General features: G+C 38.5%; 1 long non-coding RNA gene across 1 annotated transcript in view; it reads left to right on the forward strand.

The window, feature by feature from the left end:
- LOC144312222 (uncharacterized) overlaps positions 1 to 4,842 on the forward strand; it is a 46,459-nt gene extending 41,617 nt beyond the window's left edge. Inside the window, exon 3 of the long non-coding RNA XR_013377688.1 lies at positions 4,473 to 4,842. This is a non-coding gene — a long non-coding RNA (uncharacterized LOC144312222). The remainder of the gene's footprint in view (positions 1 to 4,472) is intronic.
- The last annotated feature ends 4,701 nt before the right edge of the window (positions 4,843 to 9,543 follow it).

Raw genomic sequence — 9,543 nt, forward strand, 5'->3', positions numbered from 1 at the left:
ATGGCCTGACATCCTCTCATTATTAATCACTGGGGCACGTTACAGCAGCCCCGTCCTCTCTCCCATGGAATTCTGCTTGCTAACTCGGGGCTGGGCTGGGGAACTTAGCCCTTCCCGGTTGACATTCTCCTTAACCATTGTCCCCTCACAGGAGGCCCAGTGGCACCCTCGGGGACTCTCTACGGCTCCACCACACATCATCTTTAAGAAATGCTGCAGCTGTTGCTTCCCTGGTCACTGGTTTGTCCCTGTCCCACTGGGTACCTTTTCAGGTGCGTGTGCCAAATTTTTCCAACCAGGCTGTGTCCCCTTTGGAGACAGGAGACAAGGACTCAGGAGTCTTCCACAGCACGTTACACGACCTGGGCGGTGAGCTGGCATTTTATAAATACCATTGCGTTAATGATACCAAAGATCATGGCACCTAATTTTTCTGGCAAATATGCTTTTCTTTCCTAGCAGAGGACGTTTCCTGAAGTGTATGCCACAGCAGCGTTAGTTCTATAAAATATTCTGCAGTAAAAGTATTCTGCACAGATTATTGGGAAACACTAAAGCTATGCATACCCCCTTGGAGATTCATGATACTGGTTGGCCCATAGTTTTGATTGTTTAACCCAACATAGCTCAAACTCACCTGGTCACAAACTCTCCTTCCTCTCTCAAACCTTCAATGTCTCCTGGTTGAATGTGGGTCTCCTTAGGATCCCTGGCCTAGAATCACATCAGAAGCCAAAAGATGAACCTCAGACAAAAATCCTTTTCTTGTGGCTTTTCTCTTTCCTACTTTATCTTTTCTTCTTAACAAAAATTAACTCTTTAATCAGGTATGAAGAGGAACAATGGAAGCACAAAGGATGAAAAAAGTACTACTTTAGAATTTTCCTTTTATACCATCTGCAGTGCGTTTAATCCTGGCAGCTTTTGTTTGGTCCATTTTCCCCTTGTGTAGGTCAGGCTTGGAGTGATACATGCTTTTTGTTTTCTCTGGACACCAATCAGAGAAAGTTTCTTTCAACATCTGGTACTGCTTAAAAGCTTAAAAAAAGGGGAAAAAATCAAAAAGCACTTCATGAAAAAGCTATTGTAGGCAGGGAAATGAGGGCTTGGTGTTCTCACAAAGGAAGGAACACTTAAGGAAAATTGAAAAAAAAAAACAAACAAACTGGAAATTTGAATGCAGCTGATATTTCTTTCCATTAACAGTTTATTATCTGCGGTGTATATAAAATGACCCACAACAAAACTCTGTGCCTCCCTCAAAAGCTCTCAGACGTGCACATGAAAAGGACAGCCCTGGGGAAAAATATATGAATGCTGCATTGAATTATGTTAAATGGGTCATGGGCAGCCACTAAGAGGACATTTCCTAAGAAGGCAAATGATCGCTCATTCAAGAGTAGTCCTGCAAAGTAGGGAGAAAAGGGTGAGGAACTGACCCACAGCGATGATCACAGGCAAGTGTCCTGTTCCAAGAGATGCTTTCCCCCCTGGAGAAAGCTGCTGGGAGATACTGAACATTCCAGGGAAGGCCTAATATTTCACTGAGACCATGAAAGAGCGATTAAAAAAAAACCCCAAACAACATGATTTCATTCACTCCTCCAGGAAACATTTTTTAGCACTGATACATCAAGGAACAAATAGAAAGATTGAAAGTGCCCTGGTTTCAACCCTCTAGGAGTTTAAAGCTTAGGGAGAAATAAAGACATGTGCATGGGTAACTCTAATTAATCACGTGGGATGTGATGAATGCTATAAGAGAGTTACAAATTGTTGTAAAAGTCCAGTGCAGGATCCTTTTAAACAAAAATCTTTCTTTTACAATGAATTTTCTAGGATTTCTGCACAAGGCACTATTTGGGACAGAGGTGAATAAACTGCCCTCCATTGGCTCACAATTCTACTGATCTTCGCCCCCCTTGCCTTCAAAACTAAGTGTTCACACACTATGGCCTGCGGGGCATATCGGGCCCCTTGCTTGGTTTTGAAAATAAAGTCTTATTAGAACAGAGGCGTCCATTTCTTTACATATTGTCTGTGGCTACTTCTGAACTATAACAGCAAGGTTGAGTAATTGCAAAAGAGGTAGTAGAGTATGCAAAAATCGAAACTATTTACAATCTAGCCTTTTACAGACAAAGTTTCCTGACTCTTGTACTGGAAGACAATCAGTAATATTAGTCATGTGTTAGGAACCTTCCCTGTAGGATTCATGTACTAAATAATCTGGTCATAGACATAGGGTGATTTCTCATTTCAATATGACTTCAGGAAGTACACTTCTACCTATAGACTCTACCTATAGAGGTTGGAGACTTTTTTAAGACATCAGGATTTCCTTATCCAAATAATCAGTACTCCAGAATCTAAGTTACATGCCTGGTTTTTGTTTTTGTTTTTGTTTTCACCATCATATTCCTGGTGCCAAGTGCTAACTAAGTATTTCTGAGATTAGGCCCAGAGAGATCTGTGAATTAGTCCAGAGGAAATGCTGGTGCAAGAATCAGAATCACCCTTCCTCATTGGGTGCTCCTTCCTCTATCCTAGCCGTTTCTCCCCTGGGCTGTTGCAAGCGGCCTTGTGTCTTGTCTCCCAGACTGCATTTCGGCTAGCAAACATCCATGGCTACCAGAAAAATTTCTCTAGAGCACTGCTCAAAACTCTCAAGTAGTTACCGTTGTTGAAATCCTACCTACAATCAAGACTTAGCTCGACTATTCTCCCTCTATTCTTCTGAAATCTCTCACCTACCCTTGAAATGAAATGTACCCTCCTATGTGCCCCCATAATTACTATCTATGTGTTGTAGAGAAAAATGTGTTTCGGTAGACAACTGTGTACTCTGTGGAGTACTTTCTTCTCAGTTCTCAGATTTTGGCCTTCCATTACCTTTGAGCTACTTTATAACTCTGTAAGTTGTAGATAACTAAAAGCAATGCAAAATAATTCTTGTCTATGAATATACAAGAATTATGTCAGGTGAAGGTTCAGTTAAATTTCCTTTGGACTATGGAAGAAGCTAGTTTTGTCTCAATTTGCACATTCATTACAACACCCTGTATCTAGAAATAGATTCTGTATGTCTATTCTTTTTGTATTTCTTTGACTCTGTTTAACATCTACCTCGTTCACTCATTAATGACTTAAAATTATTCACACGTTTTCATTTTATATCTGTATGAGAATCATGATTTGACCTTTCTTTAAGAAAAAAATTACCCTTTCACACATTTCTTTAGTGTTTTGTTTATTATGCAACTACTATATGCCATGCTCTGTGCCAGCTTGTGAGCACACAAGGATGATCAAAATAGTCATAGTCTCTGACTTCAAGGAGTTTATGTCTAGTAGGGGAGACAGATTCTTTTTCTGAATTCAGAGAAATGGTTCAGGGTCATAAAGGAAAATGATAAGTCTTTCTATGAGAGATTCATTTAGACTGGCAGTGGGCAGTGAGACAGTTAAGGAAGTCTCCCTCAGTAAGTAACATCACAGCTGAAGCCTGAGGAAGAATTGGTGAGAACTAAGTCAGCAAAGAAGGGGAGAGGGAACATCTCCATTGGAGGGAAGATACAGAGGCAAAGGCCTGTAGCAAAGGGGGAAGGAGTTCTCCAGTGAGAGAGGGACAGAGTGACAGCAAATGAGGTCTCTGGCTCAGGTGGGGCAGGGCCAAGGAGCCCAGAGTAAGTACTTCGGATTTCATTTTGAGTTCAACAGGAGGCCACTGAAAGGTTTTATAAAGATCCTCTACTCCTGCACAGAGACTGGGTTAGGATAAGATTCCAAATGGATGTAGAAGCTTTTCAGGTGGACTTACAGTTTCTTAGATACTTAGTCTACCTTCTAAGAGACTGGTGAATACCAGGGTTACCCCCCCTCCTAAACTGGGGCGATGTGTTATTTATCTTTGAATCCACCTAGTTTGTTTTCTGTACATAGAAGACCCTAAATAAGTGTGTTGAGTTAGATACCAATCAGGTTGCTAATAGGAACCACAAACTCTGCGTTAGCTCTCCACAGTATCTGACAATTAGCCAACAATAGCTGACATTTATTGGGTTGCTTCTTACAATGCAGTCTGTACCAAGAGCCATGCATGGATTATAACTTCAAACTCCTAACCATTCTATCCAGCAGGTTTTACAATTACTTTCATTCAACAGATAAGGTAACTGAGGCTTAGAGAGGGATATCAACTTGCCTGAGGTCACATCATCCATAAATGGGACCCAGCTCTAGAACCTGAGCTCTCAATCAGAAATCCTATTAACTCCCTATTCAAGTATCTGAATAACAAGTTTTACCAAAACAAATGCCAATTCATTTTACCTGTCTTTCTTTTAAACCCTTCAGATTTAACAATTCGATGCATCTTTTTTCCAGGTTGTTTTCAGGCTCTGGGTCACCATTTTGGAAACTACATCCTCCTTCAGATGTTGCCATTTATGCTCTCTCTTATTCCTTTGCAGAAGTTTGCTGTGAAAATCCAGAATGCAGTCTGTCTCATGTTAGTGATTTATGTCATCTCCAAAATAATTTTATGCCTAACAACATCACCTATATTGTTTGACAGCAGAAGTCAATCTGTGAGAAAAATGGACCCATTCATTGCAGCTTCAATTGAAACACAGATAAAAGAATAAATATTTTCCAAATATAAAGGAGTCAAACTCAATTGGGAAAGGAACACTCTGTTCCAAATTCTGTGGGGACCTCAAACAATGTAGGAAGGGAAGAAAAAATAAAATCTAATTGAGTATTTGACTTCATTACATTAATACATCTTCAGTGTATTCATCTAATCAGACAATTACAAGTGACGAGATATAATAGCACCAAATTCCCTCCACATGAATAAAAAGCAATTTTGGATTATCTTGCTATATTGACTTCTCGTCACAAAGAGTTCAGTTTCTTTCTCTTGCATGTAGCTGGGGAAAATTGTAATTGCTTTAACTGGTTTTGATTGACCAACTGCTTTAACAGGACCATAAATATAGACGTCAGGACAGCAAACACTAAATGTTTATTTCTGTGATCCTTCTCTAGATATTGACAATCTGACCCATGAACCCGCCAGCAGGTAATCTCATAGATCATTTTCTCTACAGGAGATTCTTGCAGTTGGGCAGATTTGTCAATATCCCTCGCAGAGGGTTTTGATCAAGGACTGCTTTGTAATTGTCTGGAAGATACATTAAACACCTCGCTTTTCCCAGTGTTCTAAAGACAGAACAGTCACTTCAAGTGTAAATTGCTCACACTAAGATTTCTCTATCTGGCTATTTTAAAAAGCATGTTTCAGATCCTTGCTGCTTAGAAAATTTACAATGATATAAATATGACTTTCTCATACATTTCTCTGAAGCTATTCCCTTGCTCATCAAATCAGAGTGTTTAAAAAAAAAATCCCTAGTTGACAAGTCTTTTTAAATTTAAAGAATACAACTGCTTGTCGATCTAGCCAGCCAACTCTTGCCTTAGAAATGTCTTTAGTGGTTCATATGTTTCTGTTTTTACTGACACAGCTATACATTAATTGGTGTCTACTGAGCATGCAAACAGATAATTGAGAAAAAGCACCTGGACAATTCATACACTTGACTCTCTTTCTTTTATCAGATGTATTTAGTGAGGGTGGGGAATTTTTTTTTAATTTTTAAATGATTTTATTGAGGTATGGTTGACATACAAAAAGCTGCGTATATTTAACATATGATTTGATGAGCTTGGTGATAAGTACACACCCATAAAACCTTTACCACAATCTATGCTATAGATATATCCATCACTTCTTTTGCCCTTTTTTTTTTTGAGATTTTTATTTTATTTTTTATAAGCAAAGCAAACCTTTTTTTTTAAAAAAATTTAAATCCAATTAATTAATATATAATGTATTATTGGTTTCAGAGGTAGAGGTCAGTGATTCATCAGTTTTATATAACACCCAGTGTTCATTATATCACATGCCCTCATTAACATCCATCACCCAGTTACCCCATCCTCCCACCCCCTTCCCCTCCAGGGACCCTCAGTTTGCTTCCTATGATTAAGAGTCTTTTATCTCTGGTCTTGATTGACCAACTCCTTCTCTGATTTCATCTTGTTTTATTTCCCCCCCTTCCCCTATATTCATCTGTTTTGTTTCTTAAATTTCATGTATGAGTGGGATCATGATAATTGTCTTTCTCTGATTGACTTATTTCACTTAGCATAATATCCTCTAGTTCCATCCACATCATTACAAATGGCAAGATTTCATTTTTTTGGATGACTTAGTAGTATTCCATTATATATATATATATATATATATATATATATATATATATATATATAGTATTTTTAAGAGTGCTGCATCAGCTTGCATTCAAGGTGGGGAAATTTTAATAGGAGGTGTGGGGAACTTCAACAACAGATTCTTAATAAAGAGAACAAACTGGTGGTTACCAGAGGGTAGGAGGACGGGGAAATGGGTGACATAAAAGGATTAAGAGGTACATATTTCCACTTATACAATAAATAAGTCACATAGATGAAAAGGACAGCATAGAGAATATAGTCAATAAAATTGTTATAATGTTGTATAGTGGCGGATGTGACTACACTTTTGGTGATTAACACAGTAATGTATAGGATTGTTGAATCAATATATTGTACACCTGAAACTAACATAATATTATATGTTAATTATACTTCAATTAAAAATTGGTATGAGATAGTTGAAAGGGAAATAAGGGAGCTAGGAAGTAGAGGCAAAGACAAAAAGATAGGACACTGAAGGCAGATGAGATGTAGAGGGTCAGTGACATCATCTTCCCCTTTGACCACAATATCTATTCAATTCCTTCTCTTTGCAAGAATTCTTTTCAGTATTCTTGTCTGATGTCACTGTTGCCAGAATCTCTTTCTGTCAGATAGGCAGGAAAATGAAGTGGAGAACATCTGTTCTGATTTGTTTCTCCCTGAGTGCGAATTAGCAGAAGAGGAGAATGATAGGATACTTTAAAATTACCAAGGTTGTGAAATTTCAAACGCATTGGTAAGAACTATGATTGAAAAGTTGAGTATGGGGGGGGGGAGTTACAGCTTTTGTGTAAGAAAAAGGCTATAAATTATACTCCTAGCCTTATTGAGATGCTCCTCAAGCTGGGCTAGTTTGTCATAGGTCGTAAGTAAGAAGTAGGTCTTGTGTGTGATGAAGTAAGCATTGCACAAGAAAGAATTAGAAAATCAATTTTAACTTCAGTATAACTGGCCAGTTGCACTGGGAAATGCTAAACTCTGCTACCTGAGACAAAATCTGTGATTTTACTGACCAGATGATAGCTATTTTCTCTCTAGCTAAGTTTTTGTTCCAAACGTCAGGATTTACTGAGAGTCTTGATGTACAATCAAGCTCAGGGGTGTTGGGGTTATAGTAGCCTTAAAATAAGGTCACTTTTAGTATTTATTGGCCTAGAAAGCTATTATAGAGATAAGGAGGAGCCTCTTTATAACAAAGCTTACTGTAAACATAATTCAGTAAAAATAAGATTCCCATTGGAGAGAAACCCAGAGCATGAAGAAAAAAGGACATAAACAAAACTAAAGATTTACCAGAAGAGGAATGTGGGAGTTAGAGGACTCCTGACCACCTTTTAAAACTTTGTCTACTGATGTTTAAAAATTGCAAATTAAAGGAATTAAATGAGACAAAGTCAGTCCCCCTATATATTTTATCCTCTTGCTCTAGGAACCGATAAAACAACTCTTCAACACACAGGTGGAAGTGTGAATCTGAGAGCTAATGAATACTGGAAATGTTCCCAAAAATTCACAGTTTGAGAACAAGTTGTCATGAATTAATTTTATCTCAGCACCCTGTTCAAATGGATTATAAAATAGACTTACATTACAAGGTTCCCATGGGAAAATCATCTGGTCTTTGGAGCCCAGGCTGAAATGGGGTTGTAATATTCATTATGGTTAGTAGCAAGCAATACATTTCATCCTGAAAAGTCCATACACTACTCCTCCTCAGCCCAACCGGCCCTGGTGTGAATGCTGGAGAGAGCTGTGATGAAATCCTGAAGCCTAGCTGTACAATGACCAAAAGCATCCCATATATTCCCTCTCCCAGGCCCTCCACAGAGGGACAGGTCTGCATAGTGCTAAGAGTTTGGCTTTTATGAAGAGGCAAATCTGGGCTCGAGGCTCAGCTTTTCTACGAATCTACCATGTGGCTTTGGGTGCAGTTTGAGCCTTAGTTTCCTCATCTGGAAAATGGAGCTAATGAATATACCTTGCAGAACTGTGAGGAGAAGATGATATTAAGGGAAGTGGCTAGTGTTCAGCATATGTTAAGTACTCAATAAAAATTAGCTGCTGCCATCATGCCATGGTTTTGACCCGCTCCTAGGTAGACCTTGATGATTTATTGCGTTTTCTTTTCAACCATTTCAAATATCTACCATTAAATGTGTATCCAGGTAGGACGTGTCTCTGGTATACTAAGAGTAGTAGAAGAACAATATTACACATCTACATTGGTATGTTCAAAGCTCTTATGCTTATTACCTCCTCTGATCCCTGCCACATATTTGTGAAACAAAGCGGTTGCTCTTATACCCATTCTACAGATGAGTAGACTGTGATTCAGAGAGGTGAAGGAACTTTACCTATCATGGTTTTTGTGGTAGACCCAGCTCACATTCTCAGGTATTTTTAGTCTCATAAAGAATAAACAAGAGAAATTTTGTTAGCTCTCCCCAACCTGTGGTAGCCTTCTACTCAATCAGGTGTTCTGGTCAGATGTTTTTATGTTACTCAGGTCTGTGGCAATCCTGCTCTGGACTCTGCTAGCTTTGGAAACTTCCAGAATTACTCTTTTACCTGTTTTCCAGGCATGTCCCAGAAAATAAGCCCTCATATTTTGCAGTGTAGTTTTCATTTAGAAGGTGAGTTGGAAGAAACAATATGATAGAAGTTTATCTGAGAAATAATTTTCCATTCCTCTATGGTCTAAATATTATTATTAGATCAAATAAATCATCCAAGATAGAGATTCATAAAGACATGCTTTGTGGCTGTTTGTGAAATGGTTTTATTGAATGTCCTTCAGGCATTATTGTCCTCAGTTTAATTGGTTCATGTTATAATAAAAATAATCCTAGGAAACAAGTGTGTGGCTATAAAATCGATATGAAAATATTGCCTATTGAACTCATTTCACCATGTTTGAGTTGCTATGTTTTACCAGGCGTCAGGATCTAAGGAGGCAATGATGAACAATAAGACATAGTCCCTATTCTTAGAGGGATAAACAGGCAGAAACTACAGAGGGTGATAAGAGTGTCATAGTAAGTAAATGAGCCCTAAAAGGGCCACTTTAAAGTTTTGGAGTCCCCCAAACTATCTTCACATCTGACACTAATTGTGAGTTTGGGGTCTCCAAGACCACCCAAAGTTCAATAATTTATCCATTGAAGGAGTCAAGGGCTCACTGAAAGTGCGTGACACAGTTGATCCTTGAACTACACAGATCTGAACTTTATGGGTCCT

The sequence above is a fragment of the Canis aureus genome, chromosome 4 (assembly GCF_053574225.1).
Source record: "Canis aureus isolate CA01 chromosome 4, VMU_Caureus_v.1.0, whole genome shotgun sequence".
NCBI classification, from domain to species: domain Eukaryota; kingdom Metazoa; phylum Chordata; class Mammalia; order Carnivora; family Canidae; genus Canis; species Canis aureus.